At 41.9% G+C, this 12,700-nt stretch overlaps 1 protein-coding gene across 14 annotated transcripts in view; it reads right to left on the bottom strand.

Annotated features, from left to right (window-relative positions):
- The window catches only part of ATXN1 (ataxin 1), a 412,684-nt gene that overhangs the window by 49,801 nt on the left and 350,183 nt on the right, over window positions 1–12,700 (bottom strand). Inside the window, exon 7 of one of the 14 annotated variants that reach the window (XM_077886354.1) lies at window positions 1,501–1,624. The exons of the other annotated variants lie outside the window; for them this stretch is intronic. The gene's annotated coding sequence lies outside the window, so the exon portion shown is untranslated. The remainder of the gene's footprint in view (window positions 1–1,500; window positions 1,625–12,700) is intronic. 14 annotated transcript variants of the gene reach the window in all.

Below are 12,700 nucleotides of genomic sequence, written 5' to 3'. Positions count from 1 at the left end.
TCTAGAAGAACCTAACCCAGAATGTGGTTGTTAATAACCACTGGATTAAGCTGTGTGGACACAGATGACTTTAGGGGTGTTTGGGTGGTTCAGTGGGTTAAGCGTCTGACTCTTGGTTCCGGCTCAGGTCGTGACCTTAGGGTCATGGGATCGAACCCCAAGATGGGCTCCACTCAGCATGGAGTCTGCTTAGAATTCTTTCTCTCCTTCTTCCTCTCCCCCAGCTTGCTCATGTGTGCTCTCTCTCTCAAATAAATAAATAAAATCTTTGAGAGAAAAAAAAAAAAAAAGCTGTGCGACACAGATGACTTCAAAGAGAACAGTTTTATAGTCTTACTTTAAAGTAGCAGCATGGATATACTTTGTGACATCTTAAATGTGTTTTCCATCCTCAAGATTCAATGGATAAATTTGCATTATTGATTATCTTATTTTAAAGTTACGCATGTTAATGGGAAACAATGTGCTTGAATAACATTCAGCATTTGAAAATCGCATGCCTGGGATTACACTGGCTGAGCCTCCCACATCATCAAGCAAATGCTTGAATAAACAGATGGGCTTTGTACAAGTGCCCTGAAAGCCAGGAAACATGATTATGTTTCAATTTAAGGGAAGTAAACCTCTTGGAAAACATTGTGCCTGTGGTTTGCTCTCTCTTCAACTGGTTTTAAGCCTAGGGCTCGTTCATGGGAGCCCTGAAGCCAATCTCAACTCTTCTGATGGTAACATACTTGGTGAGTGAGAGGTAACGCAGATGAAGATCACCTTCTTATTCCTCTTGGTGATCTAGTGAGTTTACATTTGAAAAGATACCCTGGAGACCACACACACACACACACACACCCTACTCTTAGATGTCTGTCTCCATCATCCCAACACATCATCTGAGGCCTCTGCCTATATTCTGGATTCTAGAATAGCCCCGTCCGTTTGTTATAGAACAACACAACAAGATAAGAAGTTTGAGTCCAGCGCATGAGAACACCTTTACTGATTCTAGATAAATGATTCCCAGGGACGAGGTAACCTTATTGCTAGCAGCTTCTTCAATGTAGTAGCACATTTACAGCATTTAACTTGTTTTAGACAATGAAAAGGCTCAACAGTTAATACTTCCGGGCCCCTGGAGAAAGAATAATAAGAAATTATTAATAATAATAAGAAATTATTACCCTGGGTAATAATGGAATACCCAAAGACATGAAGCATCTAAAGGGCAAGCGGGCTGGTTTAGGAGGATGGCTCTGTAGAGGGACACTGAATTCATAGCCAAAAGGGTAATACTGGTTATTATAAAATCTGATGTAATAAGGTTGGTGGGGGAGACAAGGAAAGAAGATAGAACTTAATGTTTCATTCAGATCTGTTTTGAAACAGGATTCAGAGAGGATATTGTACCATTTGGTATTAATTATTTTGGTTCGTGCACATGGCTAATTATTTCTACAGCATTTAAGATCCTTTTAAAACAAACATATTTTGCACATACACACCCACCTTTCAAAATATGCCTTTTATCCCCTCTTCCAGAGCTTTGAGGAAATAGCTGATGGATTGTCTTGGGGCAGTCCTCCGGGAATAAAAGTCGATTGTATGCTAAAAATGTAACTGGCCCCTAAAACTTGTATAAACAAATTAAGGGAAAAGACATTGCAGCACTTATAAACAAAATGACTCTCAGCTCTAACCTGCAGATTAGAAAAAATGTTCAGTAATAAATTTACTCCCAGCAGATTCCACTCTCTTTCCAAACTTGTCCTCCCCCCACGTTGCCCCAATTGTCTTCATGTCAGACCCATAATTCGGTTGTCTGGTTTGAACTCATCACATGAATCATTATATTTGATTTTTCTGTGAGGCCAACCTCCAGTAAGGATCATCTGATCCTTCCAGTGCTCTGCAGAACCAGGGCAGAAACTGGAGACAAGGGATTGCTGACTGCCTCAGCAGTTTGGCACCTGCCTTCGGCCCAGGGCATGATCCTGGAGACCTGGGATCGAGTCCCACATCAGGCTCCTTGCATACAGCCTGCTTCTCCCTCTGCCTGTGTCTCTGCCTCTCTGTCTCTCTCTGTGTCTCTCATGAATAAATGAATAAAATCTTTAAAAAAAAATAAAGAAACTGGAGACAATGGGGGCCATTCTTGCCTAACCCCCGTGTGAACCACTTAGTGACTCTGGAGAAACAGGGCAACTAGTTCTCCTCCTGCCTGGCTGCCATTGGAGCCCGGGCTCCAAGGAGCCATTTGTAACCATCTGGAGCTTTATACCCCTAAAGCAAGAAGCTAGTTTTTGTCTTGGTACTGCAGAAAAAGGACAGGGCTGGCATCAGGGGACATTGCAGAGAAGCCACCTGGTGTCACTTGTTAGCACTGTCTGCAAATGCTCACGCTCTCGTACCGGTCCTGGCCCTCACCCTCCTCTCACCACCTTGGCTTCCATTACTGATCAGCATCACTGCTTCATTCCTGTCTGGTCTCTCTCCTGTTCTCACCTCTCCCCGCCTGAGCGAAATGAAAGGACACGTCCCCACGGATCTTCCCACCAGCAGCACCACAGAGATGTCGCTGTCATTTCTTTGTACATGGAGGGTGATGTGGGGGCAGAGAGACACTTTAGAAGCCAGTGTGGTTCAGGTAAGATTTCAGATCCTTTGTGTCAGAATATAATGTGAACACCTTGCTCCCACTCCTACGACACAAGGTTCTCTATTTATATGTATATATTATATGTAGTTTATGTATAGGTTTAAATTCCAGCACTTTAATCCCCTATGCACACATTTAACAAACCTTTCTTCAATGCCTACTCTGCACTAATGACAAGAAGGAAGGATAATAACTAGTATCTATAAAGCACTATTATATGTTCATGCTTTCTTTTTTCTTTAAGGTTTATCTATTTTAGAGAGAGAAAGAGAGAGAGGGAGAGAGAGACTGTGTGAGTAGGCAGGGGGAGGAGCAGAGAGAGAGAATCTCAAGCAGACTCTCCGCCGATCATGGAGCCCAATGCAGGGCTTGATCCCACAGAGATCATGACCTGAGCCAAATCAAGAGACGGACGCACAACCCACCAACTGAGCCACCCGGGTGCCTTTATGTTAGGTGGTTTCTATGGCACACCTCGCTGAAGTAAGCATTCCTCCAGTTGCCATTATAATAGCCGATTGAATGAGATGATTCAGAGGTACAGAGACAGCTACAGAATATATGTGTACTTCAGCCTTTGTGACTGTACCTCCCCCTTTTCTATCTCCATTCCTGCCTGCTTTCTTCAACTCCCTTACCTCGTCATTTCACCTCTAAGAGAGTTTTTCTGGGAAAGTGAATGGTTGCTAAATGTCTAGTTGACAGTGTCAGAAATACAAAGGGAGTTGGCATGAAAGCAGCACCTATCAAGCTCTAGAGTCTCAGCTTCCCGAGGGCAAGCATATGCCTTTCATTCTTCCCAACCCTGACACCAGCCACATAGTGCCCACATACATGACAGACCCACATTCAATGTTACACAAATTAATTCCATAACGTGTCTCATAATAATCCTAAATGCTTATGCATATTTGCTGACTGGGCTTCTATGGTGCCTCTACGGAAGAACCAAAACAAATCTAGAGACTGATTCAAGGTTCCACTAAGAGTAAATAAAGTATGTAAATAAGCCATGGTATACATATGTCAAAGCCAGTGCTCTTTGACACGAATCGATCTGTTCAGCATGGTCAGTCTAGCCACAGAAGAAGGCAATGTGTTCCTCCACTTGGGATGCATTCCTCCTGAGATTTTTAAGGTGAACCCTACTGAGGTGTGTTTCTACTCCCACCATATCAAACCAGCTGATTTTCACTGTATTCTCAAATTTTACCCAGATACTCCTCCTCTCAACCAACCCCCTCTCCATTCTGGTTTGTTTCTTGAGTTGGCCTGGAGTGGACAGTGGATTTAGCGGTGAGTCTGGAAGCATTTCATGTTACTCAGGTGAAGGGCGGCATGATTTAGATGAGGGGTTTGCTGAGACAACTCCCAGAACCAGAGATCACCAATAAATGTTTGGGCTGTGACATCTGGTGAGATCTTTTTAAGTGATTTTGAACTATAGTCCCAACCAAAAATGGCCAAGTCAACAGGAATTTCTCGGGGCCTGAGGCAGGTCCTAGAAATCATTTTGATTATGAGACAAAGCATTTTGGCAGTAGGCACTGGCTTTAATTTCCAAGCTCAGGACTTGAAAGTGTCTGGTTCACGAAGTTCGATAGCTAGAGTCTATTAAAAGAGGACTCTGCAGGATGACTACAGACCTCTTGGTATTTTAATTATAATAAACAATGGCACTTGGGCAGCTGGTACAACTTTGAGTCTGATGATCTGGTTTACAAAAAATAATTCCCTAAGTGAAGTTCCTATTGTTGACTAAGTGTTAACATTTTAGAAATAATTTCATGCCAAAGTTCTAGATATTTTTAGGTTGTAAGGATAAAGACGGTCTGCCTCTAATTCCCAAAGATACGTTTACCTCTCATGTTCCAGGAACCCAGGCTTTTAGACCAATTGGCCTAAGATAAATACCACACTGGCCATTAATGTAACCTGCCACTTACATCCCACTTAGTTAACTGCAAGTGAGCCATTCATTGGTATTATTCCATGAACATTGTATGGACCAGGGGAAGCATCAGGGTTGTGGGGTAGGAAGAAGAATCTGACCAGGTGTCATACATATCTCCTTGAAAGGACTTCCAATCAGAACAGGGGAACAGAGGGAGAACCTAGTGACTACAGTCTGAATGTGGCTTCTCCTGTCTTTCCAGCATGATGGGCACTAAGCTAAAAGTGTGCACGGTGCAATGAAAGCATAGATGTGTGTTGTCCCAATCAGAAATTTAATTTCTTTAAGTTTCTTTCTTTCTTTCTTTTTCTTTCTTCTTTCTTTCTTTCTTTCTTTCTTTCTTTCTTTCTTTCTTTCTTTCTTTCTTTCTTCTTTCTCCTTCCTTCCTTCCTTCCTTCCTTCCTTCCTTCCTTCCTTCCTTCCTTCCTTCCTTCCTTCCTTTCTCCTTCTTTTAAAGATTTTATTTATTCATGAGAGACACAGAGAGAAAGGCAGAGACATAGGCAGAGGGAGAAGCAGGCTTCACACAGGAGCCTGATGTAGGACTCAATTCCAGGACCCCGGGATCACGACCTGAGCCAAAGGCAGACGCTCAACCACTGAGCCACCCAGGTGCCCCTCTTTTAATTTGTTTCTTATTTTAATTTATTTTGAGAGAGAGCATGTGCTGGAGTAAGGGAAGAGATGGGCAGAGGGAGAGGGAGAATCTTAAGCAGGTTCCATGCCCAGCTCAGAGCCCTGTGTGGAGGGGGTTGGGGGGGTGGGGCTCGATCTCACGATCCTGAGATCATGACTTGAGCCGAAATCAGCAGTTGGACGCTTAACCTACTGAGCCACCCAGGTGCCCCTGATTTTTTTTTTTTTTTTTTAAATAGTAGAACAAGGAGGATGAAAACGGCATGACCAGTTTTCAAAGTGTTTCTACTTCCTTCTACTTTATACTAGAGAAACATCTAAATGACATTCGGGGGCTTAACCTACGTAGGCCCTAGCCTGATCTGTAAGCAGGAGACAATTAATGACAAAACCAAATAGAAAAATCTCTTGGAAAATTATTTCACTTTTCAACTCTTATGTCAATTGTATCCAGCGCATAGCACAGACTCTAGTCCACAGAGCACATTCAAACTCGTAAATGGTGTTGAGCTGTGTTTAGGTAAGACAATGGCAATCTTGCTGGACCCAAACAGTCTTGAGTGACCTCATATTTAACAATTTTCGTTTCTTTTCCTTCCCTTTCGTCCGCTTTAGGAACCTCCTTCTGCTTGTCTGCATTTACATGGAAGCGCTACCGTCTGCCTCTAGGTGTTAACCACCTTCACTCACATATCTGCCTGTGCTGGCTCCCCGGAGAGTCCTACCTCGGCCCACTCCCCATCTATACCAGTGTGAAAAAGAAAATTATTTCCTGCTTCTTTATTTGTTCCTCCGAGTTTCAACTCATTCTGACCTTTCTCTTGGCGCCAGAGATTATGTTTATTTTTGTGGCTAAATCTTGATCAGACCAATAACCACATTTAGAGAAACAATCTCGGAAGTCCACCTTTTATTACCTACGAGGCCTTGCTGAGATATGGAAACTCTACTCTCATTGTAGAGTTCATGACATGTCTGCCTGTTAAAAACAACAATAATAACGGTTCTAACACCACCTCCACCTTCCTGACCACTTGCCCTCCCGGAGGTTAGCTGGATGCTGGCAGTTTCCTAGGAAACGACATTATATCACACAGCAATTCACATGAATTCAGAAACCGTCCCCTAGCTAAATTCTGGCTCTGGCACCTGTCAGCTGACCTCTTTGCTGCCATGAGGTGCGGAAAGGGACTTAGAATAGAACAAAAGGGACTCTCAGATTTTGTCAATTGATCAAGAAATCTCACACACTGGAACATATGTATGTGGGGAATAAAACGGGCCTAAACCTTCAAGCAACCCACGTGTAACATATTCACAAACATCCTGTAGAGACTCTGGCCCAGAATAGAAGAGTCCTAGTTTCCATTAGCTACTAAAATGGGGGACTTAAAAAAATACGAATGTGTGATCTTTTTTTCCTCTTTTACTTTCTAGAAGGATGTTATGCATAGAGCCCCCAACCAGAGGGCTGTAACTTTTAATGATTTGCTCCTCGGTTATGCCGAGGGAACATTCCCCTCCTGCTCAGGCCCACACCTGTTTTAATAGACAAGCCATGCAGCGTAACGCAACAGGGCTGCAATCATTAGTAGACTTCTGTGACCCCAAGTAACCTGAGCTGGTGCAAACGACTCTTCTGGAAAGCTAGCACCCCCTTCCCGGTCACTATTAATCATAGGAAGTGTTGATAGTGCGGGGTAACATTGTGTGTGCTGACACTGGGTTGGGGGTGGGGAGGAAGAGGGCCAAGAGCAGCTATAAATTGCCGAGTGACTGTGTTTATATTCATCACACCTTGCAAAAGAGATTTCCTCTCCCTCTCCCTCTCTTGCTTTCTCTCCTGCACATACACACAATCAAGCTAACAAAATTCTGATCCCAGAACTGAGGATACAACTGCAGGTTTAAATAAAAGGTACAGCTAAGGAAGTTGGAGTTGCCTGATTTGCACATACTCGGCTTACATTCAGACCTGACTGCAAGGTCACATTTCCCCAGAAATATGGGATTACGGTTTTAAAAAAAAAGATTATATTTCTTTATTCAGAAGAAACACACAGAGAGAGGCAGAGACATAGGCAGAGGGAGAAGCAGGCTCCCCAGAGGGAGCCCGATGTGGGACTTGATCTCGGGACCCCAGGAGCCAAAGGCAGATGCTCGATCACTGAGCCACCCAGGTGCCCCTGGGATTATGGCTTTTTGAGCTATTAAATACCCAAAGCTAATCACTGTTTGCCCCAATATCCATTCTCCCCATTTTCCTTGGAAATATACACCTTGATTTTGAACTGGACACATGGCTGTGCAGGTGGAAGGTTTGATCTTCATCCCCCCTTTGCAGCTAGCTATGCTGAGCCTAAATTCTGGCCGACAGTAGCTGACACGTAGTAAACAAAAGTGTTCTATGGTACCTCTGGCAAGTATCCTTGAAAAGAGGTCTGGGCCCTCCTTCTCCCTTCCTTCTTCCTGCTTTCTGGAATGCTGCTGTGAAGACTGGAGCTTCAGCAGCCATTTTGTGCATGAGAAATACACTAAAGATGTCAGAACAGAATGAAAGAATTGGGTTCCTGAGCCTCTGTGGCTGCCACATCTGTCCTGGAATCTTCCTTCTTTTATGTGACGGAGAAATAAATGTTTATGCTTCTTAACTTTTACTTTTGTGTGTGTGTGCACGACATGGCACTGTACCTAATTCTATAACAGAGACCTCAGAGGTCATAACAGACTTCATTTCACAGATAGGGGACCTAATGATTAAAGACCAACTGTGATAAATGTCTCAATCAGGGAAGCAGAGTTGGCAAATTAATTAATTACACTTCTGTTTAATCTTCTACTTCTAAAGATAGATGATGGAGGTTCTATTTTATATGCCCATCAGTATTCGTTAAATGAATATGGTTTTATATTTTACATGCCTGTGAATTTCTGAGCCTCCAAGGTCTCCCAATTGGCACATCAAATCTCAAATCACACATTTTCAAGGAGTAAGATATTAAACAAATACAAAATGTAAGGAGGCATAGTACTGAATGGACATGAGAACTGTTTTCTCTCCAGCTATGTTCCTTAGCTGATACATGTCTTAACCTGTATCCTAGTATTTAAATGTATCAAACTATGTTAATTTGCACTTATGTTTAAGGAAGCACTAACTTTTCAAATTTGAGGGATGAGTCAGTACCTGAAATGTTAAGTTATCTTTGCTTCAATACATACGCAAGATATCCAATATGCTACAGCCACAAAACACACCCCTAGACGTTTTCATAGAATAATCCTCTGAAACTAACAGATATCATGAAACCAACAAAACTCACTTATTAACTTCAATTAATGGGGAAAAATAAATCCGTGGTCTCTTCCTGGTGCATCCCCATTCTCCCACCCTACAATCTGCACTCCCACAAATCACTCTATGGCTATTAAAAACAGAAGGAAGTGTTCTTCCCCTATGTTACAGTACCTCTGAATCGCCTACTTAGTCTAAAACTCCATTGTTGTTGCTTTTTAACATTCAAAATGAAAACAGTAACAGAGAGATGGGCAATATGTCATTTCCCTTATTCTGTTCTACTTCTAGCAAAATCACCATCCGTCCATGCGGATGATAAACCCAATATCCAAAACGAGTTCTTCTCTTCTGCCCCCTGGTTAAGGCCCCCAGATTTGGAAGGACGATGAGCCATGGAGCAGCAGAGCCCTAATCTTACACCATGTGATCCATCTTTCACTTATTTGGTGAATGCCCGTGGATGGGGTTAACCTCTAACATTTGCATGCATCTATGGTTTCACTTTTGGCTTCTGAGCAATTACAGGCATTTAAAGATGTGCAAAAGGGCACTGTCTTCAGTGCTCCCTGCCCCCCCCCCCCCCCCCGCCGCATGTCTGATAATCTTCTACATCTACTTAAATGCTAGCTGCTTACCTTAACGATAAACTGCCTTTCCTTATTTCATTCCACCAGGACGGAACCCTTGACTTGAGACTATTTGCCTTAGAAAATGAGTTTTCTCTAACCCTGCAAAGGATGACTGCTGTGTATAATGGTCTCTGAAATGCTAACAGAAACCAAGAAATCACCTGTCACGAACTATGAGGCTATTAGTTATGAAGAGCAATATTGATATTTACCTTCTGACTCTTCATGCTGGAGGGCAAAGCAGAGAAAACCTGGATTTTCCTGGCTCCTGCTCCAGATAAAGAGACCATCTGCGTCTTAGCACTTCTGCCTTTTTGGGCGGGGAAATAATGCTAGTGGTGATAATAACGTCCTGATTATCATTCAAAGCACTTCCACACGCATTATTATCTGATCTGCTCCTCCCAGGGATCCTGCATGAGGTGGGTATTATGAATATTATAGTGTCCAGAAGAGGGAATTGATGCAGAAGGTTAAATGCTATGCTCCAGGCAACCAGACAGAGAGCAGCAGGGCTGCCGCGTCAGCTGTCAAGTTCACCAGGAGCCTTTCTTTTCACATTAACCCCCTGGACATATTTTAAAAATGTAACTGTTTTCCATTTGGGTCCACTCTCTTCTCCACTAATAACAATCAAAGGCCTGAAAGGTATACATGTATCAAAGACCAGAAGCTCCTGAAACCGCTCTCCCGTTGGCTTAACAAAGTCTCAAGAGCAGACATTAAGCAATGTCATGAAAGCACCTGGTAAACAAACAAGGTCTTTAGAAAAGTTGAGACACCTACAGGAGAAGAATGACAACTGTTTCTTTCCAGTGTCTAGGTGGGGAAGGATGAAACAGGTGATGGGGAGTAAAGAGTACAGTTCGTCAGTATGGGCACTGAGCAATGCATAGAATTGTTGAATCATTGTATTGTACACCTGTGACAAATGGAACACTGTGTGTTAACTATACTGGAATTAAAATAAAACAGTTACTAATGTAACAACCTAAATATTTTTGCCTTTTTTGATATAAAAACAAAATGTTCTCCTATTTGGAAATACGAGAAAATTAAAAAATATACAAATTGCTCATAATCCTACCAAACTGATATAGCCACTACTTGGATTTAGCTTATTTTTGGCATATATATTATCTATAATGTGTGTGTGTGTGTGTGTATAATATAATATATTTAAAGTTCACATATATCTCTGTGCATTTGCAAAATTGGAATAATTCTGAATGTATTTTAAACTCTACTTTCACTTAATATTGTACTGCTAGAATTACAGGATGCAATCAACTATTTTTTAAAATTAGTTAAAGGAGGGATAAAATAAAACTGGATAAAACCTCCAGCACAGCTTGTAACTAATTGTCAAATTCAAAATCACTTGGCAAATGGTAAATAATTTTGGCATATAAATTAACGGAGCGAAATCTTAATCAATCTGCAAATATTGATTGAGTCCCAAGCAGCTGGAGGCTGCTTCGAGGAGGCAGGCTTGGGGCGGCAGGGAGACCGTGTCCCTGATGCTGGGAACTTATATTCTGAAGCCTCAGAAATCAGAGAAATGCCATGTATTTCAGTAGAGCTGGACCAATTTGCTTTCACACTACCTAGAAAGATAGGTTTTACATAGCAAATGAATGGTATAAACCATAATCCAAGAATAGCATTTAATTTACTTACAAGAAGGAACCATTCTAAATACTTTAAAAATACCCAACTGCACACAAATATTTTGTTAACTAAAAATAAGCATCTTTTCAAACACCTATATGTGCTAAATATGAGCCAATAGAAGAACTAAAAATGATGTACTTACATTCCATTTAAGTTTTAACTTTCTCTAAGCCTGTGAACGAGGATTTATTATACCAAACAAAAACTGATGATCTGCTCTGCAGATGCCAATATTTCTAATTAACACTAGCCGTATTTCGGCTGGTCAGGTAAGAGGAAATGTGATCGCAAAAGATATACAATATGCTAATCTGTTTTTTAACCGATATTTAAATTGAATTGATAGAAGTGTTTTAATTTGTTTAATCCCAAGTGTCTAAAGAGGTCACAGAAATTTACATATTTCTTTGACTTCTTTCCCTACTGGACTATATGATATTATAAAATTTCTGTATTATAATGACCCTATGATTAAATCCAGGGCAGACCAGCATCCCTAAGGCAGTTTCTTCTGCATAATGTTGTTGATATACATTTTTAAAAGTCATATTAAAAAAATAAACTCAATCAGTCAAAGCATTTTGCAAATCTCACCCACTTCTCCTTTATAAAATTGGAAAGAGTATTAGAAAAACAGATAGGTGAACATCTAAAGGAATGCCAAGAAGGAGACTGTGCTTTAAAAGAAGGGTTGGCACACAGCCTACACCCTCTCAAGTCCCTGGCCTCACCAAACCAGGGCCAGACCAATGAGAAAGGAGGAAAAAACAATTAAAAGAAGCAGAAGAGGGCAGCCCAGGTGGCTCGGCAGTTTAGCGCCACCTTCAGCCCAGGGCATGACCCTGGAGACTTGGGATCAAGTTCCGTGTCGGGCTCCCTGATTAGAGCCTGCTTCTCCCTCTGCCTGTGTCTCTGCCTCTCTCTCTCTCTCTCTCTCTCTGTGTGTGTGTCTCTCATGAATAAATAAATAAATAAAATCTTAAAAATAAATAAATAAAAGAAGCAGAAGATACAGAGAGAAACAAAAGACAAAGGAGAGAATGAAAAAGAAGCTGAGAGCAAACAGGAGAGAAGCTCACAGGTGGGATGGATGGGTGAGCTGACACTTCAAAGCCCTCCAGCACAGAAATGAAATGCAACATGATTCCATTTAGTCCATCATATATCTGGCCCCCAAAGTATCCGTTCAGATGAAGTGGATTTCATTTTGGTAATGGCTGCAGTAGCTGGCACTTCTGAAATGTGCACAATCAATGGACTCCTTTAGGACACTGGAGAATGTGGCTTTAGTCAAGTGGAGAATTAGAGAGAGGAGCTTTATGGGGCAGGAAGGGGGCCTGTGATATGAGGCAGAACAAGAGGTCCCACCAGAGAAGGCTGCAGGGCTTTGTGGGTGCTCCAGTAACTCCTCCTTCAAGGAGGCTCGGGGGATGTCCTGGGCCTGCTACAGGAGCACATCTCTATTTGAGGCACATCCTATGTTATTCCTACAGGCCTGCAATCAGCACCTGCATTCTTGTATCTGTAATAGCTTCATAGTATGGGTTCCAGTTATAAATGATCTAGCCACCACTTACAAATGATGTAGTATTTCTTATTTGTGCCTTAGTTTTTCCACTGATATATATTTAAAGATTTTATTTATTTATTTATTCATGAGAGACACATAGAGAGAGGCAGAGACATAGGCAGAGGAAGAAGCAGGCTCCCCATGGGGAGCCCGATGAGGGACTTGATCCCAGGACCCCGGGATCATACCCTGAGCCAAAGGCAGATGCTCAACCACTGAGCCACCCAGGTGCCCCCATTGATTCAATATTTACTTATTTTATTTTCTATCTGCTTCATATATATATATA

The sequence above is a fragment of the Canis aureus genome, chromosome 37 (assembly GCF_053574225.1).
Source record: "Canis aureus isolate CA01 chromosome 37, VMU_Caureus_v.1.0, whole genome shotgun sequence".
Taxonomy (NCBI): domain Eukaryota; kingdom Metazoa; phylum Chordata; class Mammalia; order Carnivora; family Canidae; genus Canis; species Canis aureus.
This window is presented reverse-complemented; position numbering and strand designations above follow the sequence as displayed.